The sequence below is a fragment of the Sus scrofa genome, chromosome 2 (assembly GCF_000003025.6).
Source record: "Sus scrofa isolate TJ Tabasco breed Duroc chromosome 2, Sscrofa11.1, whole genome shotgun sequence".
Classification (NCBI taxonomy): Eukaryota; Metazoa; Chordata; class Mammalia; order Artiodactyla; family Suidae; genus Sus; species Sus scrofa.
In genome coordinates, this window is record NC_010444.4 from 110379174 (window position 1) to 110404372 (window position 25199).

Sequence of the window (25199 nt, forward strand, 5' to 3'; positions counted from 1 at the left end):
CACAGCAGCTTTAGCTGTCTGTCACTGACATTAATTGTGGCCTATACAAGCAAAAGTTTACTTCCTATCATTTGAAACAGATATCTTACCAAGGCTGCCAATGAACTCTCTTCTTGCTCATGCTGTGAGATCAGCACAATGTCATTGATGTGATGAATCAGTTATTGTCCATGGGATCACCAGGCAGTTCAGTTTAGACCATATTACAGAGGCTGTGGCAGAGGGGAGAAAGCATTAAAGTATTCATGAAGCAAAATTTTAAATGAATACTCCTTATTTTCATATATGAATATGAACTGTTTCTTATTATCAGAAAGGAAAGGTACCCATTTTCCAAATCAATGGCTACATGCCACATTCCTGAGACCTTGTTGGACGTTCTAGCAATGATGTTTCATACAGAAAGGCAGGTCATAACTTGAGTTGCTACTTAGTTGCTTAGTCTGTAGTCTTTCTCCAAATCTCTCTGGGTTTCTCAAGGGACAGATGAGTGAATTAAATGGAGCTGTAATAAGGACCACATCTGAAATCTTTTGTTCTTTAGTGGCAGTAATAATCTCCAATATCCCTATAGGAAAATGATTCTGTTTTTTATTTACTATCTTACCTGGAGGGAGGATGACATTTAAAGAAGTTGAGACTTGGCCTTCCTGACTCTATGGCTCTTATTGTACAAGCCAAGAACTTGATGTGAATATTACTCTAACTGCCCAATAAAGTCCAAATTTATGTTTGGGGACTGAGGAAATGGCCATGGGGTATATCTATGAACATAGTCGGCCCATTGTGAGTTATCTTTTAGTCAGTATTCCATTTATTTGCTGCCATGTGCAAGCCACCAGTCTCACACAGGGACAATGGCATTTGGGGGCTTCAGTTATCAATGTCAACTCACACTCAGATTTTATCCAATTATCTTCAAATGTGTAGGGATTTCCCGTTCTTCAGCCTAAAATGTTCTATCATATTTCATGATACCTCCTCCATAGGACCTGACCAGTTCTTCAGTCAGTCTCTTCCAAATGGAAATGGATGGTTGGAGAAGATTGCTAACAATTATTCTTAAGTTTCTTGTTGCTAAACAAGACACATGTTATCCCAAGTTCAGAAACATGAATGGATTATATTGACTAATTAGTTGATGTCTCAAGAAATACCAGGATGACCTTCATCAGACTTAAGGGGAAAAAAATGTTTATTTGAATATTGATTTTTCTGTTTTAACATTGTTGATAAGTATTCCTTTGGTCTTGAGAAGTAATCCTAGTGTGAAGGCAAGCAGTTCAGAAACACTAAATTAATAGTCAGGATCCAAAATGCACACAAGCTGGGGTTGGCCTTCCTGTGTTGCTCATTCCAACTACTCTAGAAGAGAAATAAATATTCTTACACATCTAGCAGAGGGTAAACTACATAGGTAACATTTCCCCATAGGGAGAGAAATGTGTGACATCAGGCTTCTTGCCAGAGCCTAGAATATTTTTTGGCAAAATAAATGCTTAACAAAAAGGACTTTTTTTTTTCTTTTCAGCGCTGCCACATGGCATATGGAAGTTCCCAGGCTAGGAGTTGAATTGGAGCTGCAGCTGCTGGCCACAGCCATAGCCACACCAGATCTGAGCCATGTTTGCAACATACACAGCTCACAGCAATGCTGGATCCTTCCCTAGGCAAGAAATACCTATAGAGCAACCCAGCAATCATTGAGGTTACTGGTATAAAAATAGATGCTTTCATATTTCAATTACAAAAGTGTTAGCCCTATATAATTTTTTTCTGCACCAGGAAGTCCATTAGCACTTTCTCCTTTAATACCATCTTACTGATTATTCATATTACTTTATGGATATTCGTCAGTATCATAAATTGAAGAATGCAGTAACACTTTACTGGCCGCTGCAATTGTCAAAGTATAATCAGCTTATTTTCTCAACTACATATTTGAGACAGAGACAAAGTCACCCAAGTGAATCCATTTGTTAATTAAAATATTTTCTGAAAGTGCATTTGTGCTACTCTTGCTGAGAGTTGCTGTGGTTTAATATCAGTGATTTGGATCTTTTAGTTTCCATTAATTGCACGTAGATTTCCATGGGAAAAAAAAAAACTATCTTAATTTTCAAAGCAAAATGTTATCTTTCATTAGAGACTTGTTTTTTGCTTTTATTTTTAAATATTTATTTATATATTTACTTTTATTCTATCACTATTTAAAACACTGTCTGTACTCACCATTATTGAATGAAAGAAAGGGTTTAGAACTGGTGACCTTTGGATGCTTTTTAAGTGACCTCTGTCTTTTCTAATATTGAACTCTCATATGAATCTTTCTGTAGATGAATGACAAATTGAACTTGCCAATTTAGTCATAAATTCAGACTGAAAATAATTCTTTCATAAATTTCATTATGCTGTGGCACCAAACCAATAAATACAACCCATACAAGACATTTTAAGTCACTTTCTAAAAACTAGACTTTTCAACTCTATGGCCTTAAAATTGATGGCCCAATTCTCCACTTTCCTTGCAACCCTGATGGAGCTGATACAAGCATGATGCTCCTTGAAAGTAGAAGTGCTGTGCTTAAATTAAACCCCGTGATGGTGCAGAACAAGTCATATTTTTAGGTGAAACTGTTTCTCGGGTGAATAAGATATCTTGACATGTCAATGGAATATGAAACTCAATTTCACAAGATTTTTCTAGTGCCAAAAGAGATTTAAGTAGAGCTATCATTTTTAGTTTTAGCAGAAAGGATAAGTCTTCCTCTATAGGCCTCTACATTCTTTGCCTCTAAAATTTAATTTTATCATTCCTCATAAAGGCAATCATTCTCTGAGCCTCCATGAAAGCAAATTACATTTCATCCTTGGTCCATTTTCTGTTTTCACTTTTAGAAACCCTTATCATTTCCAATTATTTCATTGCTCCTTCCCCCCATTTAAAAATCTCTTTATTAACCAGACAGTTTTCACAGAGCTGCATTCATTAGGAAAAGAGGGACTTAAAGCTTTTTTAAAACTATATTGTCTTAAGAAAGATAATAATTCAACAATCAGTGAAATATATATTGGGAGAGCATACCCAGCTGAATTAAATTTAAGAACATTTTCTTCAAAAGTAGCATCAAAATCCAAGAGGACTTTAAAAACTAAAATGGAAAAAAAGCAAAAATAACAGCTAAGGAAAGTTCTAAATTGGAAATCCAAGTTATTTATAAATAAGAATTTTGAAATGAATTCATTTTTGGTAATTATTCTGGAATCATTGTTTTATTCTAGAATTAATTTTTATTTTCTAAATGGCTGTGCTTTTATGCAGTATCAGATTGTACTTCAAATTTTTAAGCAACTTTTATCCTCAAACTTAGGCAATAACTCAAATATTTTTAAACACCATTCGTTCACTCATTACATCCAGGCACTGACTCAGTTTCTCAAAGCAAACCTCAGATGTACTTCACCTACTTTTAATCAAAACAGGAATCAAACACATCTTGTCCTAAAGTACTCATTAATGTGCTTACTTGTAATCAAATAAACATGCATGACAACTGTTAGATATTTCCCAAATAGTGAACAAGTAAATTTTACCTGGAGGAAGTACTTTTAAAGTCTAGAATCAACAGAGACCTACATTAGATATCACAGTAGAAAGGAATAGAAATTGTCTATGATTTAATAAATCAGCAGAGATTAAAGAACCTCTTATCACTTTAGAACATTGCCATTTTGGGCAAGCAGATTATGAGCTAATTTTGCGCCACTGTTCATCACAGCATTTTATTTCCTTTTTCATTCCTTTGGCAACTGAAGTTCTTATAGATTTAAGATATTTTAAATATAGGATGTAAAAACTTATAATGTGATAATGGCAAAGAATAATACAAGTGCAAGGGAAATGAAGATGAGAGAACTTGGAGTGAACCCAGTGGTGGTGGTGTTGCTGGTGAGCATCATGTGGAAGAAAAGGTGGTACCCCTTCCTATAGTTCAATTAAAGTTTGGTCTCTCATGACTTTAGATTGTGCTGCCTGTTCTAGATTGTGTGTTAATCAAGGGAGTATTTTGAGAGAGGAGGAAAAAACATAGAATATTATCCTCTGTAATTCTATGACTTCTCATTACTGCTTTGACATTATTCCAAAGTCAACACTACATTTAGATGAGACTGCTAGGAGACCCTTGAGCAGATGATGTCTTGTTATTTAATGTACAAACTTCACTGCTATATGTGATACATATTGAGAAAATAGAAAAGCATAGAAGATAATTAGGTTGCCTGCATTGTTTATTTTAATCCATTTCCTGATAAATTCTCCTTTATGGCCTTGAAGTGCTATACTTGGTTGAGGGTCATGAATAATAGCGTAGGTCAAGGAACTTACTCTGGGAATGGGTACTCTTTGAACATAGTGTCATGTGTTCGTACTGTGCAGTGTTCCTGACTATTGTATGCTTTAAATTGGAGCCTTGTAAAGGCTCATTTCCCCTTTAAATTTTAAACCCCATAATAGTCAAATCTCATTCTTTGGGAAGCCTCAGCACAGGAAGAGAAACAGATTTTACAATGAAAATGAATATTGGCTTTATGATGAGAAATTATATAATCAAATTACTGCTATCAATTTACTGCTCATAGGGACTATGAACTCTTGTGTTGCTTTCCAACTGTCTATTTCATTTATATGTTTTCCTTTTTATATCATTTTATATCATTTCTCAATATGATTTTTATGTCATAAGACTTAGCTACATTTTATGGATTATCTTTACAGCATCTAAAATGCTCAGCTTCCAAGGATAATGTCATATATCTCACAATGTGTATTTGCAAAGGTACAATGCTAAAGGCATAGTCTAACATATTGGGAGACAATACGTGTTCACACAAACTGCTGGGACTAGCTTACACCTCTCCTTGTACTTTTTCCTGTATCAATTATTTATGGCTAGCTCAGCACATCGTTATTTCTACCATCTGCTTGTATCCCAGTGACAGAGCTGATATTATTTTAATTAGACATTCATAGGTGATTCGCCAGTAGCTTAAACAGTCAAAAGTAATGCCTGAGCTAGTCTATAAGAGATTTTGCCAACGTTCGACTCTCTGTGACTGATTTTTTTTTGACTGCTTTTAAAAATAGAATCTATTTCTCCATTAAAGATAAATATTAGTCCAATTCCATTCTTGGCAATATAGTATTCTGTCCTTTGGGTTGGATTACAATCATTACATTATAAACTGTGCAAGATGACTAATGCTAAATGATACTCCCTGCCAACAGTTTAAAGTGGTAGATATTGCTGAATTAAACTGAAACATATCAGTTTTTCCACAAAGGATGTGCAAATGCAGCATGAACTGCATTTAAATATAAACCACAGGAGAGTTATAATCTTTATTTTAAATTCGTGTGCACTATCTGTTTTTAAAAATCAACCAATTAACATGGACATACTTAAAAGCAGATGTTTATGTTGGATAAATCTCTGTGAACTGCTAATTATAATATTAGTGAAATGAATGTGGGCCATGAAGAGAAAGTGGTGAGGGACAACTAAAAATGAGAGGATGTTAAACTAGATTATATGGTCAGTTGCGACATGAGCTATGTAATATAGAAATATATCAATCTCTGGTATTTTTTCTTTCTTTTCATTTTAATCAAGGTGAAATTCACATAACTTAAAAGTGACCCTTAAAGTATGCAATTCAGTGGCATTTAGTACATTCACACTGTTGCTGCATCATCTCTGTCTAGGTCTCTAACATTTTATTTCTCACAGGAGGGTTCCCAGACGTTGCAGGCAGGGTATCACACTCATCTCCCACCAACATCTTAAAACTAATCTGCTTTCTTCCTCTATGGATTTATCACTGGTTATTTCATACACATGGAATTGAACAATATATAAGCCTTGTGTCTGGATTCTTTCACTTACCACATTTTCAAATTTCATACTTACACTGTAACATGCACTGGAACTTCATTCCTTTTTATGACTGAATAATATTCCAATGTGTGGATATACCTCATTTTGTTTATCCATTCATCTGTTAATGGACATTTAAGTTGTTACCACATTTTGGCTGTGAATATATGAGTAAAAATATTTATTTGAATACCTGTTTTAAGTTTTTGGGAGTATAAACCTAGGACTGGAATTGATGGGTGCTATGTTTACATTTAAGCTTTTAAGGAACCAGAGTGTTTCATTTTTTTATGAAAGAAATTCATTGCTGTTGCTTTGGGAGTCTGACTTGAGAAAATATTTGTTAGGTTGATGTCAGAGATTGTTTTGCCTGTGTTCTCTTCCAGGAGTTTGATTGTATCTTGTCTTATATATAAGCCATTTTGAGTTTATTTTCATGCAGAATGTGAGGGTGTGTCCTAGATTCATTGATTTGCATGCAGCTGTCCAGGTTTCCCACCAATACTTACAGGAAAGACTCTCTTTTCCCCATTTTATGTTCTTGCCTCCTTGTCATAGATTAATTGACCAAAGGTGTCTGGTTTATTTCTGGGTTCTCTCTTCTGTTCCATTGGTCTGTCGGTTTTGGTAAAAATGCCACAGTGTCTTGATGAATGAGGCTTTGTAATATTGCCTGAAGTCTGGGAGAGTTATGCCTCCTGCTTGGTTTTTGTTCCTCAGAAATGTTTGGCAATTTTGGGTCTTTGTGGTTCCATATAAAGTTTTGGTTTATTTGTTTTAGTTCTGTAAAAAATGTCACAGGTAATTAGATAGGGATTGCATTGAATCTGTACATTGCTTTGGGTAGTATGGCCATTTTTACAAGATTTTGCACAGCAAAGGAGACCAAAAAGAACACAAAAATACAACTTACAGAATGGGAGATAATAGTTTCAAATGATGCAACTGACATGGGTTTAATCTCTAGAACATACAAGCAACTTATACAACTCAGCAGCAAAAAAAGACAACAACTCAATTGAAAAATGTGCAAAAGTCCTAAATAGAAATTTATTGAAGGAAGACATACAGACGGCCAACAAGCACATGAAACAATGCTCGGCATCACTGATTATTAGAGAAATCCAAATCAAAACTATCATGAGATACCACCTCACACCAGTCAGAATGGCCATCATTAAGTCCACAGATAACAAATGATGAAGGGGGTGTGGAGGAAAGGGAACCCTTCTGCACTGTTGGTGGGAATATCAGCTGGTACAACCACTATGGAGAACAGTGTGGAGGTACCTTAGAAAACTATACATAGAACTCCCATATGACCCAGCAATCCCACTCTTGGGCATATATCCGGAAAAACTTTCCTTGTGCATTGCAGCACTATTCACAATAGACAAGACATGGAAACAACCCAAATGTCCATCAACAGATGATTGGATTGGGAAGATACACACACACACACACACACACACACACACACACACACACACAATGGAATACTACTTAGACATAAAAAGAATGAAATAATGCCATTTGCAGCAACATGGATGGAACTAGAGACTCTCATACTGAGTGAAGTAAGTCAGAAAGAGAAAGACAAATACCACATGATATCACATATCTGGAATCTAATATAAGGCACAAATGAACCTTTCCACAGAAAAGAAAATCATGGATTTAGAGAATAGACTTGTGGTTGCCAAGGGGGAGAGGAAGAGACTGGGGTGGATTGGGAGCTTGGGGTTAATAGACACAAACTATTGCTTTTGGAATGGATTAGCAATGAGATCCTGCTGTGTAGCACTGGGAACTATGTCTTGTCACTTATGATGGAGCATGATGATGTGATAAAAAAGAATGTGTACATGTATATATAACTGTGTCACCATGGTGTACAGTAGAAAAAAATCGTATTTGGGAAATAACAAAAATAATTAAAAATTAAATAAAAATCATGTATAAAACTTGTAATTGCAATTCACAAGTCTCCTTTATAGTTTTTATTGCAATCATCATAGAAATCAAGGAGCAAATATGGTTATCCATATTTTATAGATGTACAACTTAATCTTTATAATTTAATATACAGAGTATTATTTAAAAGTTTAAGATTATTTCTAAATTTGACTCTAACCTTGTAATTCTATCATGGTAAAATTCTATATTACCCAAAAGATGTATATGGCAAATTCCTTTCTTTTCAGTTTGCTGAGTAGCATCTCAAGTTATATAGGCATGCTTCCATCAGCCTGTCTTTCGTTGTTCTTTATTATAACCTGGAGAAGAAAAAAAAAGCTTATGTCTGATGTTTTAGTCACCAGTGACTCTCTGACTCACCCATGGATACCTTTCTCTTTTGTGAACACTTCATTCTTTCCTTACTTTATTTTGTTTGTTTAACTCAACCCTATAAATTACTATGGTGGGACAAAGGAAGGAGGTAGGCAGGCTTTGACTATCCAAATGATAAGATCTAGGAATAGATAAATCATTGGAAACTAAAATGTATAAACTTCCCTTTGAAGACAAGGTTTATAGCAAGTTACACTTAGACTTACAAATATTGAAAGCATGAGGATATAACATGCATGGTACAAAATATGAATGAATGGAAACTGTGAAGGAATATAGGGCAGATTATCCCTAGAGCATGAATGATTTCTGTCTTTCTCTGTTTTTAACTCAAGTTATTTTCTGCTCTAACTTGATTTTTGGTCCATCTCCCTACTAAACACTTCACATTTCATTTCCTCTCTGAGCCTTTAGGGGAGATTGAAAGTAGCAGTTAAAGCTGGTTATGCCCAATAGTCAGGGCAAATTTTGTTTACAAGATACTCCCTGTTACAGTGTTTGGATTGTCTAAATAACAGGCAATAAAATCTATCAGCTGGAAACCTTCTCTTGTTGTAAATGAGCAGACTATTTTAATCAGTACCTTCTGCTGAATAACATTTCAAGGGCAGTCCAGTTATTAAGAAAGTTATATGTAACCTACAGATATAACTGATCTTTAACTATTTATTGAATTAGTAATCATTCACTCAGAACTCTGCTAGGCTCTATAATGGATACAAAAAACAGCATAAAAATTCTCTGCTTCTGGGAACTTAACATCCATATGTGGGAACAAACTCCCTCAATTTTTTTAAATGTGGAAAGATATTTTAATGGCTCTGGTTATAAATGTAATAAGAAATCAAATTTGTAAGAAATCATTTAGGCCTAAATACTCAAGTACATAGTTTCAAGGAAGAGCTAGACCTTCAATTGAGTCTTAAAATTTTCTGAAGATGTGAAATTATAGGGGAATGGTAAAGACAATGTGAATAACAGGGAAAGAGTTGGCTGGGATTCATGTGAGTTAACAAGGAGAAATAAAAATGAATGGGAAAGTAGAAAACAAGTTCAAAGAAGGCCATGTAAACTCTAGAGAGTAGGTTAACTCATTGAGTAAGTCATTATAGCTTCATGGGCTAAGAATAAAATGAGATTGATTTTACGCACACTAGAGATGGACACAGATATAAGATTGTTCAGAGAGAAAACCAGGACATGTGGAGAATATAACTTGCTGTAATCTAAAGGTGAAGAGATAGAATCTAAACGAGGCCATGGAAATGAAAAGATATAGAAAGGGATGGAAAGAGACGGTTGACATTTAATAAGAGTGATACTCTTCCTAGTTTTTTCTTTCCCATTTTTGACTTCATTAACTAGTTTGTATGAGGATATGTTTCCATATTAGACATGAGATTGAGAGGTATTTTGAGTTGCATAAGTAGGAAGTAGAAGTAAGATTTTTACCTTGTTTTATTTTTTTTTCCAAATCTTTTTTTCTTTCTTTTAAGCTTTAGTTAGATAAAATCAACAAATGAAATTTAAGATATTTAAAGGGTACAATGTGATGATTTGGCACTTGTATACATTGTGGAAGAATTCCCCCTACCAAGTTAATTAATACATCCATAATCTCACATATTTACCTTTTTCCTTTTCTCTGTGTATATGAATGTTTAAATTCTATTCTCTCAGCAAATTTCATTTATACCATAGAGTATTATCAGTTGTAGTCATCATGGGTTACACATTAGATTCTCAGACCTTATTCATCTTATAACTGGAAGTTTGTACTTCTATCAGCCTCTCTCTATTTCTCCCACCCACCAGCTCAGGCATCCACTAGTTCTTTTCTTTTTAAAATCTACATTGTATGTTGCCTCTCAGGATAGGGAAGCAAATACTCCTGTGCATCACTGCTATTTTTTGTGTAAGTTAATTTCTCAGATTCTGCTTGAATATATTTTATTCAACTTTAATTAATCTTATTTTATTTACTTGTTTTTTTTATTCCCCCAATACATTATTTTTTTTTCCTACTGGTGTGCAAAAGCTTGTCAGTTTGATTAGGTCCTATTGGTTTATTTTTGCTTTTATTTCTGTTTGGAGACTGACCTGAGAAACCTTCATAAGGCTGATGTCACAATGTTTTGCCTATGTTCTCTTCCAGGAGTTTGATGGTTTCTTGTCTTATATTTAATTCTTTAAACCATTTTGAGGTCATTTTTGTGCATGGTGTGAGGGTGTGGGATTCATCCCAGGTTTACAAGGATGGTTCACCATATGCAAATCAAGCAATGTCAGACATCACATTAACAAAAGTAAAAAACCATAAGATCATCTCAATAGATGCCGAAAAAGCATTTGACAATGTATAACATCCATTCATGATCAAAACTCTTACCAAAGTGGGTATAGAGGGAACAAACATTGACATAATCAAAGCCAATTATGACAAACCCACTGCAAATATAATACTCAGTGGAGAAAGCTGAAAGCCTTCTCACTCAAATCTGGAACAAGACAGGGATGCCCACTCTTACCACTGTTATTCAACATAGTACTGAAAGTCCTGACCACAGCAATCAGACAAACAAAAGAAATATAAAAGGCATCCAAATAGGAAGAGATGAGATAAATTGTCACTGTATGCAGATGACATGATACTGTCTATAGAAAACCCTAAGGACTCAACCCAAAAACTATTCGAACTGATCCACAAATTAAGCAAAGTCTCAGGCCATAAGATTAACTTTCAAAAATCAGTCGCATTTCTGTATACTAACAATGAAATATTATAAAACAAATACAAAATACAATACCTTTTAAAATTGTACCCCCAAAAATCAAATAGCTGGGAATACACCTGACCAAGGAGGTATAGTTCCCTTATATGCTGAGAACTATAAAACATTTATCATGGAAATTAAAGAAGATGTTAAGAAATGGAAAGATATTTTACGCTCCTGGGTGGAAGAATTAATATCATAAAAATGGCCATACTACCAAAGCAATCTACAGATTCAATGCCATCCCTATCAAATTACCCAGGACATTTTTCACAGAACTACAACAAAAAATCCAAAAATTTATATGGAACCACAAAAGACCCAGAATTGCCAAAGCAATTCTGAGGAACAAAAACCAAGCAGGAGGCATAACTCTCCCAGACTTCAGGCAACATTACAAAGCCACAGTCATCAAGACAGTGTGGTAGCGGTACCAAAAGAAACATACAGATATTCTCTATAAGATAGAGAATACTGAAATAAACCCAGACACCTATGGTCAATTCATCTTTGACATAGGAGGAAAGAACATAAAATGGGAAAAAGACAGTTCCTTTCTGTCTTGTTTCTGTTCAGTCTGCTAAAAGTTCTTGCTCCATGTCAGCCTGATTCCTGACTAGTTCTGCATAATATTGTACTACAGTTTTATAACACTGTCAGTGATTTTTTAAAAAGACCTCTGTTCTTAGAATACTCATATTCACTTGCCCTTCTCTTTAACAACTAAAAGTAAATCTTTGAGGAAAGGATGGAGTGCAAATGTCAAATGCATTCTTATGTAGTAATTCGAGAATAAATGATAGAAAAAAGCTTGAAGCAGTATTGAACATCATTTGAAAAAAACACATGTTTAACTAGTTCTTGCAATTTCAGTTTTAATTTTTTCTCCTTGAGATCTTTGCTCTTAATATTAAACTGTTCTGCTAGACTCTGGAAATGAGAGGAAAAGGAAGATGTTAAGTGCTATAACCAATAGGATCTTACCATTGTGGGAATGATTTTTGCTTTCAAGAATCAATAACAAAGATGTTCTTGTGAAAACCCTATGTTTTAGCTGTCACAAAAGATGTTTTATCTTCATTTTGCATTCTGTTCAGATTTTTTTTCCATTCTGTTCTAGTTGAAAGCTTGATAGTCTAATAAATTTCTTGTCATATAAAATCTGAGCATACAACTACAGAAAAGTAATTTTATATAAAAGCATTCTGAAAAGACATATATTATTTAAATGAATATAGAAATACTGTAAGAAATTACACTTTTTATTGGACATTGAAATAATACCTTATATATTTTGATGTTCATACTTCACTATCTGTAAGATTATCAGGACTTTCAGATTATAATAACATTGGAATAAGTTATAGTCACAGAATCACAAGATCTAGAAACACTTTAAAACCAAGATATAAAAGCATTTATTAGCAAATAAATTTCAGTGTAATCTGTGAGAAACCATTAGTCAGGGTGATGCCATTTGAGAATCCTAGTAATTAACAATAAAAATCTTCTGAGAAAATAAAGGAATCACATGAAATAGAAATAAATAAAATTTGGATCTAGGTTATTTGGGGGAAAATTGCTGTTAGGACATAATGGCATTCCTAGCCATTTTCATATTAAACAGCTCGTCTATTTCCTCCCAGCTGGCCAGTTTTGTGTGTACTATTTCTCCTGCAAGAAATGTTTTTAGTTTGACTCAATATTTCTTCAGGTTTCTACTGCTACTTGTCAGAGGTGCTCTCACTAACTCTCCAGATTAACTAGAATTTATCAATAGTTTTGTGCTTTGCTAGACTCTTAAACCTACTAAGAGTAGAATAAGTCACCTTTAACTGCCATGTCTGACACACAGGACATTTTCAATAACTGAGGATATAACTAGCACTTTATTGTTTAATGAAGTATAGTTGATTTAAGATATTGTGTTAGTTTCAGATGTAAAGTGACATATATGTAAATGAGATTATTTTACATAATAGGATAAGTTTTTAAAAAAATTTTATTACAATGGTGTACAATGTTCCATCAATTTCTACTGTACAGCAAAGTAATGCAGTTAGAGATATAAATACATTTTTTTCTCATATTACCTTACATCATGTTCCATCACCAGGGGCTAAATATAGTTCCCTGTGGTATACAGCAGGATCTCATGCTTCTCCACTCTAATAGTTTGCATCTACTAACCCCAAACTCCCAGTCCATCCCAATCCCTCTCCCTCCACCTTGACAACCACAAGTCTGTTTTCCATATCCATGAGTTTGATTCTTTTCTATAGATAGGTTCATTTCTGCCATATATTAGATTCCACATAAAAAGTGAAATCATATGGGATTTGTCTTTCCTTTTCTGATGTAATTCACTTAGTATTTCTAGTTCTATCCATAATGCTTCAAATGACATTATTTTGTTCTTTTTATGGCTAAGTCATATTCCATTGTGTATATGTATCACATCCTCTTAATACATTCATATGTCAGTGGACACATAAGTTTTTTTTCATGTCTTGGCTATTGTGAATAGTGCTGCAATGAACATACAGGTCCATGTATCTTTTTCAAAGAAAGTTTTTTTCTAGATATATACCCAAGAGTGGGATTGATGGGTCATATGGTAGTTCTATTATTAGTTTTCTGAGGTACTGCCATACTGTTTTCCATAATTGTAACAGTTTACATTCCCACCAACAGTGCAGGGGGGTTCCCCTTTCTCCACACTTTCTACAGCATTTGTTATTTGTGGACTTATTAATGATGACCATTCTGACTGGTGTGAGGTGGTACCTCATGGTAGTTTTGATTTGCATTCTGTAGTTTTGATTTGCATTTTTCTAATAATTAGTGATGGTGAGCCTTTTTTCATGTGCCTGTTGGCCACCTGTATATCTTTAGAGAAATGTCTATTCAACCCATTTTTCAGTTGGGTTGTTGTTTTGTTTGCCATTGAATTGTATAAGTTGTTTGTATATTTTAGAGATTAAGTCCTTGTCAGTTGCATCATTTGAAACTATTTTCTCCCATTCTGTAAGCTGCCTTTTTTGTTGTTGTTATGGTCTCCCTTGCAGTGCAAAATCTTGTAAATTTAACTAGGTTCCTTTGGTTTATTTTTGCTTTTATTTCTGTTGCCTTGGGAGACTGACCTAAGAAAAAGTTTGTAAGGTTGATGTCAGATAATGTTTTGCCTATGTTCTCTTCTAGGAGTTTGATGGTGTCTTGTCTTACATTTAAGTCCTTAAGCTATTTGGGGTTTGTTTTTGTGCATGGTGTGAGGGTGTGTTCTGGTTTCATTGATTTACGTGAGGCTGTCCACTTTTCCCAGAACCACTTGCTAAAAAGACTGTCTTTTTCCCATTTTATATTCTTACCTCCTTTGTTGAAGATTAAATGACCATAGGTGTCTGGGTTTCTTTTTGGGTTCTCTATTCTGTTCCTTGGTCTGTATGTCTGTTTTGGTATCAGTACTACACTGTCTTTGTAATGTTGCCTGAAGTCTGGGAGAGTTATGCCTCCTGCTTGGTTTTTGTTCCTCAGAATTGCTTTGGCAATTCTGGGTCTTTTGTGGTTCCATATAAATTTTTGGATTTTTTATTGTAGTTCTGTGAAAAATGTCCTGGGTAATTTGATAGGGATGGCATTGAATCTGTAGATTGCTTTGGGTAGTATGGCCATTTTTATGATATTAATTCTTCCACCCAGGAGCATGGGATATCTTTCCATCTCTTCAGATCGTCTTTAATTTCCTAGATTAACATTTTATAGTTTTCAACATACAAGTCTTTCACATCCCTGGTCATGTTTATTCCTAGGTATTTAATATTTGGGGTGGGGGGCAATTTCAAAAGGTATTGTATTTTTATATTGCTTTTATAATATTTCATTTTTAGTATACAGAAATGCAACTGATTTCCAAATGTTTATATTGTATCCTGCTACTTTGCTGAATTCCTTAATCAATTTGATTAGTTTTTGTGTGGAGTCCTTAGGGTTTTTTATATATAGTATCATGCCATCTGCATATTATGACAATTTTACCTCTTCTCTTCCAATTTGGACACTTTCTATTTCTTTTGTTTGTCTGATTGCTGTGACTAGGATTTCCAATATTATGTTGAATAAAAGTGGTGAGAGTGGGCATCCTTGTTTTATTCCAGATTTTAGCAGGGAGACTTTCAGCTTTTCTTCATTGAGTATTTTATTGGCTGTGTGTTTGTCATAAATGGCTTTTATTATGCTAAGGTGTGTTCCTTCTATACCCACTTTGGTAAGAGTTTTTATCACGAATGGATTTTGGATTTTGCAAATGCTTTTTCCTGCATCTATTAATATGATCATGTAGTTTCTGACTTTTTTGTTAATGCAGTGTATGATATTGATTGATTTGCATATGCTGAGACATACTTGTGAACTTGGGATGAATCCCACTTGGTTGTGGTTTATGATCTTTGACATGTGCTATTGGATTTGGCTGGCTAAAATTTTTGTTCAGAATTTTTGTGTCTATCCTCATCAAAGGTCTTAGCCTATAATTTTCTTTTTGGTAGTGTCTTTATCTGGTTCTGGTATTAGGGTGATGGTGGAATCATTGAATATCTTTGGGATTTTTCTTTCTTCAACATTTTGGAAAATTTTAAGAAGGATGATTCTAAGTTCTTTGTATGTTTGGTAGAATTTGCTTGTGAAGCCATCTAATCTTGGACTTTTGTTTGTAGGAAGTGTATTTATTACATATTAAATTTCATTTCTAGTGATCAGTCTGTTCAACTGATATATTTCTTCTTGATTCAATTTTGGCAGTCTGTATGTCTCTAGAAAGTTGTCCATTTCTTCTAGATTGTCAAATTTGTTGGTATATAATTGTTCATAGTGTTATTTTACTTTTTAAATTTGTTTATTTATTTTATTTCTGCAGTATCTGTTGAGATTTCTTTTTCATTTCTTATTTTGTTTATTTGGGTTCTTTCTCTCTTTTCTTGGTGAGTGTGGCTAGAACTTAACCCTTTCAAAGAACCATCTCTTGGTTTTATTGATTTGTTTTTAATTATTTTTTGAATCTCTCTTTAACTGATTTCCCCTCTTATTTTTATGATTTCATTCCTTCTACTGACATTAGTTTTTTTTTTAATTTTTTTATTGGTTGTTATTCTTCTTTTTCTAATTCTTTTAGGTGGTCTGTTAAGTTGTAGATTTGAGTTTTTTGTTTGTTTGTTTGTTTGTTTTTTTAGGAAGTCCTGTATCACTATGAATTTCCCTCTGATAACTGTGATTGTGGCATCCAATAGATTTTGAATGATTGCATTTGCATTATCATTTGTCTTGAGGTCTTTTTAAATTTCCGTTTTGATTTCCTCATTGACCCCTGTGTTTTTTTGTAACATGTTGTTTAGTTTCCACTTAGTGAGGTTTTTTGTTTGTTTGTTTCTTTTCCTGTGGTTGATTTCTAGTTTCATGTCATTGTGGTCAGAGAAGATAGCTGAAATAATTTCTATATTCTTAAATTTGTTGAGGTTAGTTTTATGCCCCCGTATATGGCCAATCCTTGGGTAAGTTCCATGTGCACTTGAAAAAAAAATGTATATTTTGGTTTTATTTTTGATGTAATATCCTGAAAATATCAATTAATTCTAACTGCTTTTCAGTGTCATTTAGGGTCTCTGTTGCCTTATTGATTTTCTGTCTAGAGGATCTTTCCATTGATGTGAGCAAGATGCTAAATTCTCCTATTATGTCTGTTAGTATTTGTTATGTGTATGTGGGTGCTCCTTTATTAGAGGCATATATACTGACGAGTGTAATACCCTCTTTTTGAATTGATCCTTTTATTATTAAATAATGTCCTTCTTTGTCTTTATGGACTTTGTTTTAAAGTGTATTTTTTCTGATATGTGTATTGCAATTTCCACTTTCCTGCCTTTTCCATTCACATGAAATATCTTTTTCTATTTCCTCACTTTCAATTTATATTTATATGTGTCCTTTTACCTAAGGTAAGTCTCTTGTAGGCAGCATATTGTAAGTTCTTGTTTTTTTTTACGCAGTCTGCCACTCTATGTCTTTGGATTGCAGCATTCATACCATTGACATTTAAGGTAATCATTATTATATATGTATTTAAGCCATTTAAAACCTTGTTAGCCAGTTGATTCTTTGTTTCTCCTTTGTTTTGTTTTTTTTTGGTTTTTTTTTGGGGGGGGGCTGGATGATTTCCTTTTACTTTATGCTTATATCCTCTTTAGTTTTTGTGAATGTATTTTTTGGTTTTGATTTATAGTTGCCTTTTTTGCAAGTATTATAGTATGTAACCCCTTCCTATATCTGCTTGCTTTAGTCTCATAGTCATATAGGCTGAAATATATTCTAAATTAATTAATTAGTTAATTAATATTTTTAAAAAGGGAGTCTACATTTTTACTTTCCTTCCCCACATTTTATGATTTTGATGTCCTTTTTTTTACATCTTCATGTTAATCCTTGTGCACTTCCTTGTGTTTATCATTGCTTTCACAAATAGTTTTTTTTTTTCCTCCCCTTTTAGAACTGAATACTGGCTTATTTAAATGAGTTCTTCTATCTTGTATCTTATTTCTTTCCTATTTAGAGGAGAACTTTTAGTATTTCTTTTAGAATGGGTTTAGTATTACTATATATATATATTTTTTTTTAGTTTTTGTTTGTTGGGGAAATGCTTAATTCTCCCTCTATTTTAAAATGATATTCTTTCTTGGTATTCTATGTAGCAAATTTTTTTCCTTTTAGAACTTTGAATATATCTTGCCATTCTCTTTTGGCCTACAGTGTTTCTGTAGAGAAATCAGCTTATAGCCTTATGGAGGTTCACTTACAATTAACTCTGTTTTTCTCTTGCTGCCTTTAGAATCTTCTCCTTTAACTTTTGCTATTTTTATTATGTCTTGGTGCATGCCTATTTGAGTTAAACTTGTTTGGGGCCCTCTGTGCTTCCTGTATCTTGATATCTATTTCCTTTAAATTTGGAAAGTTCCCAGCCATAATTTCCTCAAATATATTTTCAATTGCCATTTCTTTTCCTTCTCCTTCTGGAATTCCTATTATGTGTAGATTGGCCTGCTTTATATTACCCCATAGCTGTCCTATGTTGCTTTCATGTTTTCCATTTGGTTTTCTGTCCACTGTCCTGATTGGGTGATTTCCATTATTCTATTTTCCAAGTCATTTATTTATTCCTCTGCACTATTCATTCTGCTCTTCAACACCTTTAACCCACCTTGAAACTCTGCAAATAAATTTTCTAATTTTTCTTGGCTCCTTATATTTTCTGGTTCCTCTCTAATGTAATCTGCATTACTCTCCATATCTGCTCTTAATTCCTTTGCATTCACTCTTAATTCCTTCAATATTTTCACTATCTCCTTTTTGAACTCAGTGTCTGTTAGACTGTAGACGTCTGTTTCATTGTTTGCCCATTCAGGGGAATTCTATTCTTTTAACTGGGAATGGTTCCTGAGCTTCTTTGATTTGCCTATATTTTTCTTATTCCTAGAATTTAGGGAAAACAACTACTGTAGTCCTAGAGGGCTATTTATATGTGAGAGAACCCTGGGTAGTTTGTGAGGGCTTACGTGTGTGTGTGTGTGTGTGTGTGTGTGTGTGCACGTGCATGCACGCACGCCTCTTTTGGTTTAGATGTTTGCTGAATCTTTCCGCAGTGTGTGCATGCTGTTATCCTTTTTACATGGGGTGTGCTGCTGTATGTCCTGCTGTTGCTTCTATGGAGATGGAGGCAGTGGGTCAGGATAGTAACCAGTGCCTGGTTGCTGTGTCCTTGAATATGGCAGGAACCCTCAGGAAGGTGGTGCAGGCTGCTCCTGGTCCCAGCGCCCTGGAAAGTGGCACTGACCCTCAGGCAAGTATAGGTGGTCCCTCCTCTGGACTGACCTTTGAGGTGACTGGGACTGCAGGTGGTGCCTGTTCAAGGACCCCTAGTGGTGGCTAGCCACACCTACCTCTGGAGTCTGAGATGGCTGCCATGGTTTGCCCCTGCCACCCATAGCCCATGCAAGAGGCACCCCACTGCCATTAGCCTATGCAAGAGGTTCCCTGCTGCCCAAGAGCCACACATGTGCAGAGAAAGATATTCCTATGATGGTCCTTTCCCTCCTGGAACTGACCTCTGGAGCCTGTGTCTCAGACTGTGGTGTATGGGGGCAGTGGTACCAATGGCTTGTGATGATCTCTCTCTGCTTTGCCCTCCTCAATCCAGCTTTTGAGCTTTTCTCCATAGTTTACCTCTCTGTCTCAGTGATCTCCTTGGCAGTTAGGGACCTCCCAGGGTGTGAATTCCTTTCCTCTTTCATAGCTCCCTCTCAGGAGTGCTGGTACCCATAGTGACTGTTTTCTTTTTTTCCTATTCTCCCTCTCTCCTTTTCCCCCCTCTTTTTTTCTGCCAAGTTAAATGGAGGATTTCTTGCCCTTTTGGGAATTTAAGGGCTTTTGCCAGTGTTCAGTAGATGTTCTGTGTGAATCATTCTACATGTAGATTGTTTGTTTTGATCTGTTTGTGGGAGAAGTTGAGTACCACATCTTACTCCTCCATCATCTTGATCTGCTGTGGTTATTATACTATATTGAATATAGTTCCCTCTGTTAATAGTATCTATATAGTATATATATATATATATAGCATATACTATATATAAATATCTAGTATCTATATATCTATGTCTAGTATCTATATATACTATATATCTATATATAGTATAGATTATCAGTTTTAAGTATATTAGTTTGTATGTGTTAAACCCATACTCCTAATTTATCCCTCCTCCTCCACCTTTCCCCTTTGGTAACTATAAGTTTTTTTTTTCTCTGTCTGTGAGTCTGTTTCTGTTTTGCATATTTTGTATTTATTATTTTAGATTCTGCATATAAGTGATATATAGGATTTGTCTATTTCTGTCTGATTTATTTCACTTGCCATAATATTTTCTAGTTCCATCCATGTTTCTGCAAATGGAAAATGTCATTCTTTTTATGACTGAATAATATTCCATCTGTCATCTTAATTCAGTCATCTGTTGATGTGCACTTAGGTTGTTTCCATATTATAAGTATTATAAATATGGCTGCTGTGAATAGTGGGATGTATATGTCTTTTCAAATTAATAGAGGTTTTTTTTTGCCAGATATATACACAAAAGTGGAATTGCTGGATCACTGGTACTTCACTTTTTATTTTTTAAAGAAACTCCATACCATATTCCATGGTGCCTAACAATTTTGTTTTTATTTTTTTACTCACAGAATTTTATTACATTTATAGTTTTACAATGATCACCACAACCCAATTTTATAGTATATCCATCCAAACCCCCAGCCCATCCCCACCCCCTAACCTGTGTCCTTTGGAAACCATAAGTTTTTCAAAGTCTGCCAGTCAGTATCTATTCTGCAAAGAAGTTCATTGTGCTCTTTTTTTTTAATTTTTTTTTTTAGATTCCACATGTATGTGATAACATATGATATTGGTGTCTCACTGTCTAACTTCACTTATTATGATAATTTCTAAGTCTATCCATGTTGCTGCAAATGCCATTATTTCTTTTCTTTTAATGGCTGTGTAATATTCCATCATTTATGTGTACCACATCTTCTTTATACACTTCTATGTCAGTGGACATTTAGATTGTTTCAATGTCTTGTCTATTGTATATAGCACTGCAATGAACACTGGAGTACATGAATCTTTTCAAGTCATGGTTTCCTCTGGATAGATGCCCAGGAGTTGGATTGCTGGATCAAACAGTAATTCTATTTTTAGTTTTCTGAGCAGCCTCCATACTGTTTTCCATAGTGGTTGAACCAATTTACATTTCCACCAAAAGTGTAATAGAACCAATTTTATCCACACCCTCTCCAGTATTTATTGTTTGTAGACTTTTTGATGATGGCCATTCTGGGACTATACCAATTTTAATTTCTACCAAGAGTGTATGATAGTTCTCTTTTCTTCATATTTACTCCTGCATTTGTTATTTGTACACATTGGGTAAGTCATTTTAATAGGTATGCAGTGATATTGCAATGTGGTTTTGATTGGCATTTCTCTAGTGACTTGTAATGAAAACATTTTTCATATGCTTTAAGCTAGCTGTATGTTTTTTTTTTTTTGAAAAGAAAGTCTATGCCTTCTGCATATTTTAAGTTGATTTCTTTTAAAATACTGATTTGTATAGGCTCTTTGTATATTTGGGATATTAACCCCTTGTTGGTAGAATCATTTACAGATATTTTCTCTCATTTGATATGCTTTCTCTTTGATTTGTTTATGGTTTCCTTCAGTGCACAAAGGTTTTTAAATTTAATTAGGTCCCATTTGTTTATTTTTGCCTTTATTTCTTTTACCCTGGGAGAAAATAGTCCTACGATTTATGTCAAAGAATTTTGCCTATTTTCTTGAAGGAGTTTTATGGTGTCATGTCTTAAATTTAGGTTTTTAATCCATTTCAAGTTCATTTTTGTATATGGTATGAGGAAATTTTCTAATTTTGTTTATTTGCATGTCCAGCTTTCTTAGCACCACATGTTGAAAGTAAAGTGTCTTGACATTTCCTTTTTTTAAAATTTTAATGATGATTTTTTTCCATTATGGTTGGTTTACAGTGTTCTGTCAGTTTCTATTGTACAGCAAATTGACCTCATCTCACACACACACACACCACACACACACATATATACACATTCTTTTTCTCACATTATCCTCTGTCATGTTCTATCATAAGTGACTAGATACAGTCTCCCATGCTATACAGCAGGATCTCATTGTTTATCCACTACACATGCAATAGCTTGCATCTATTAACCTCAGACTCCCAATCCATCCCACTATCTCCCCCTTGGGAACAAGTCTGTTCTCCAAGTCCGTGAGTTTCTTTTCTGTGGAAAGGTTCATTTGTGTCATACATTAGATTCCACATAAAAAGTGAAATCATATTGTATTTGTCTTTCTGACATACTTCACTTGGTGTGAGAATTTCTAGTTCTATCCATAATGCTTCAAATGACACTAATTTTTATGGCATAGTAGTATTCCACTGTGTGTATGTACCACATCTTAATCCATTTATATGTCAGTGGACACTTAGGTTGTTTCCATGTCTTGGCTATGGTGAGTAGTGCTACAATGAGCATAGAGCAGATGCATTTATCTTTTTCAAAGAAAGTTTTGTCTGGATCTATGCCCAAGAGGGGGGTTGCTGATTTATATGGTAGTTCTGTATTTAATTTTCTAAGGTACCTCTATACGTGTTTTCCATAGTGGTTGTACCAATTTACATTCCCACCTTTTCTCCATACTCTCTCTAGCATTTGTTATTTGTTGACTTGTTAATGATGACCATTCTGACTGGTGTGAGGTGGTACCTCATAGTAGTTTTGATTTGCCTTTCTCTAATAATTAGTGATGGTGAACATTTATTTCTCCTATTTTATTTTTTATTTTTATTTATTTATTTATTTTTTGTCTTTCTGCCTTTTCTATGGCCACAGCTGTAGCATGTGGAGGTTCCCAGGCTAGGGGTCTAATCAGAGCTATAGCTGCCAGCCCACTCCAGAGCCACAGCAACACGGGATCTGAGCCATGTCTGCAACCTATACCATAGCTCATGGCAATGCTGGATCCTTAACCCACTGAGCAAGACCAGGGATCAAAGCTGCAACCTCATGGTTCCCAGTCAGATTCGTTAACCAATGTGCCACGACGGGAACTCCTATTTCTTCTATTTTAAATGATATTCTTCCTGGGTAGAGTATTCTAGGCTGCAATTTTTTTTTTAATTTCATTTAGAACTTTGATTATATCTTACCACTTTCTTCTGGCCTGTAGTGTTTCTATAGAGAAATCATCTGATAGCCTTATGTGGGCTTCCCTTATAATTAATACATTGTATTTCTCTTGCTGCCTTTAGAATCCTCTCTTTAATTTTTAACATTTTTATTGTAATATGCCTTGGTTTGTGCCTGTTTGGGTTCAACTTGTTTGGGGCCTTCTGAGTTTCCTGTATCTTGATATCTGTTTTAGATTTGGAAAGTTTGCAGACATAATTTCTTCCAATATATTTTCAATCCCCTTTTTCTTCTCCTTCTGGAACTCCTGATATGCATAGATTGGCCCACTTTATACTATCTCATAGATCTCTTATATTGCTTTCATTTTTTTTTTTGTACTTAGTTTTCTGTCTAATGTCCTGATAGGGTGATATCCATTTTCTATCTTCCAAGTCACTAATTCATTACTCTGTATCAATTACAAATCCTATTTTACTTCTAGTAATAGTGATCAATCTATTCACATTTTCTGTTTCTTTTTAATTCTGGCTTGTCAGTCTGTATGTTTCTAGAAATTTGTCCATTTTACAGGATGTCTAATTTTTTGGCATTTAACTGTTCATAATATTCTCTTATGCTTTTTTTTTTATATTTCTGTGGTATTGGCTGTTACTTCTCTTTCATTTCTTTTTTTTCCTTGATTCCTCTTATCTTCTTGGTAAGCCTGGGTAAATATTTGTCAATTTTGTTTATCTTTTCATAAAACTAGGTCTTGGTTTTACTATTTCTGTTTTCAATTTTTAAAATCTCTATTTTTGCTTATTTTCTCTCTGATCTTTATTATGTCCTTCACTTTGGGCTTTGATATTCTTTTTCTAATTCTTTTAGGTAGTAGGTTATGTCATTTATTGAGATTTTTCTTATCTTTTGAGGGAGGCCTGTATTCTATGAACATTCTCTTAGAATTGTTTTTGCTGCATCCCATAGAGTTTTTAAAGTTTTGCTTTCATTTTCATTTTCTCAAGGCATTCTTTGATTTTCTCTTTGATTTCATCATTGACCCATTGCTTTTTTTAGTAGCATATTGTTTGGTGTCCATGTGTTTGTTATTTTCCTGGTTTTATTTCTGTAGGAAATTTCTAATTTCATATCATTGTGCTCATAAAAGATGCTGGGTATAATTGATATCTCTTTACTGTATAAACTACTGTGTAACCTACTGTGTATCCTGTAGAATGTTCCATTTTACTTTAAAAAGTGTGTATTCTGCTTTTTCTGGATGTAGTGTCCTGTAGGTATCAGTTGAATCTAACTAGTTATTCTGCCATTTAGAATCTCTGTTAACTTTTTAATTTTCCATCTGAATGATATGTTCATTGATGTAAGTGGGGTGCTAAAGTCTCCTACTGTTATTGTATTATTGTCAGTTTCTCCATTTATGCATCTTACTATGGCTCTATACATTAAGTATTTCTGTATTGGTTCATATATCCTAATGAGTTTAATATCCTCTTCTTTTATTGATCCCTTAAACATTACATAGCACCTTTCTTTGTTATAGACTTTGTTTTAAAGTCTTTTTTTTTCTGACATGAGTAGTGCTATCCCCACTTTATTGTAGTTTCCATTTGAAATATTTTTTCTTTCATTACCTCACTTTCAGTGAATGTGCTTTTCACCCTGAAGTGAATTTCTTCAAGGCAGCATATTGAAGAGTCTTGTTTTTTATCCCATAAGATATCCTATGTCTTTTATTTGAACATGTATTAATTGATATTTAAAGTAATTATTGATGTGTATGTACTTATCACTTTATGCCTGTTTTCCCATTGTTTTTTATAGTTACTTTTTTCATTTCTTCTTTTTATTTTTCTTTTGTGATTTGATGATTCTCTTTTGTAGTATGTTTGAGTTCCTTTCTATTTTGGGGGGGAGTCTACTGTGATTTTTTTTAATTTTTCATTTCTGTGTCATTCATGCATTTTGATCCATAATTATATCTAGTTGCTTTAAACTGATAATCATTGAAGTTCAAACACATTCTAAAAGATCTATCATTTTTTACTCCCCTCCTCATTTTGTGGTTTTGGTGCCCTACTTTATATCTTCATGCTTATCATTTTACTATTTATTTAGTTGTGGTCGCTTTTATAATTTTTTTTAACCAATATACTGGCTTGAATGATCTTCAATTCTTATCGCATATTTTCATTTTCTATTGCAATTTTTCCCTTTCAGGTAGTTTCTCACTTCTTCTCTATTTGAAGAAGACACTTCAACATTTTTTTTTTTATATATAACAGCTTTAGTATATGAGTACTTTCAGTTTTTGCTT

At 34.1% G+C, this 25199-nt stretch overlaps 1 long non-coding RNA gene across 1 annotated transcript in view; it reads right to left on the bottom strand.

Annotated features, from left to right (window-relative positions):
- The window catches only part of LOC110259433, a 628822-nt gene that overhangs the window by 40588 nt on the left and 563035 nt on the right, over positions 1-25199 (bottom strand). Inside the window, exon 5 of the long non-coding RNA XR_002341842.1 lies at positions 90-212. This is a non-coding gene — a long non-coding RNA (uncharacterized LOC110259433). The remainder of the gene's footprint in view (positions 1-89; positions 213-25199) is intronic.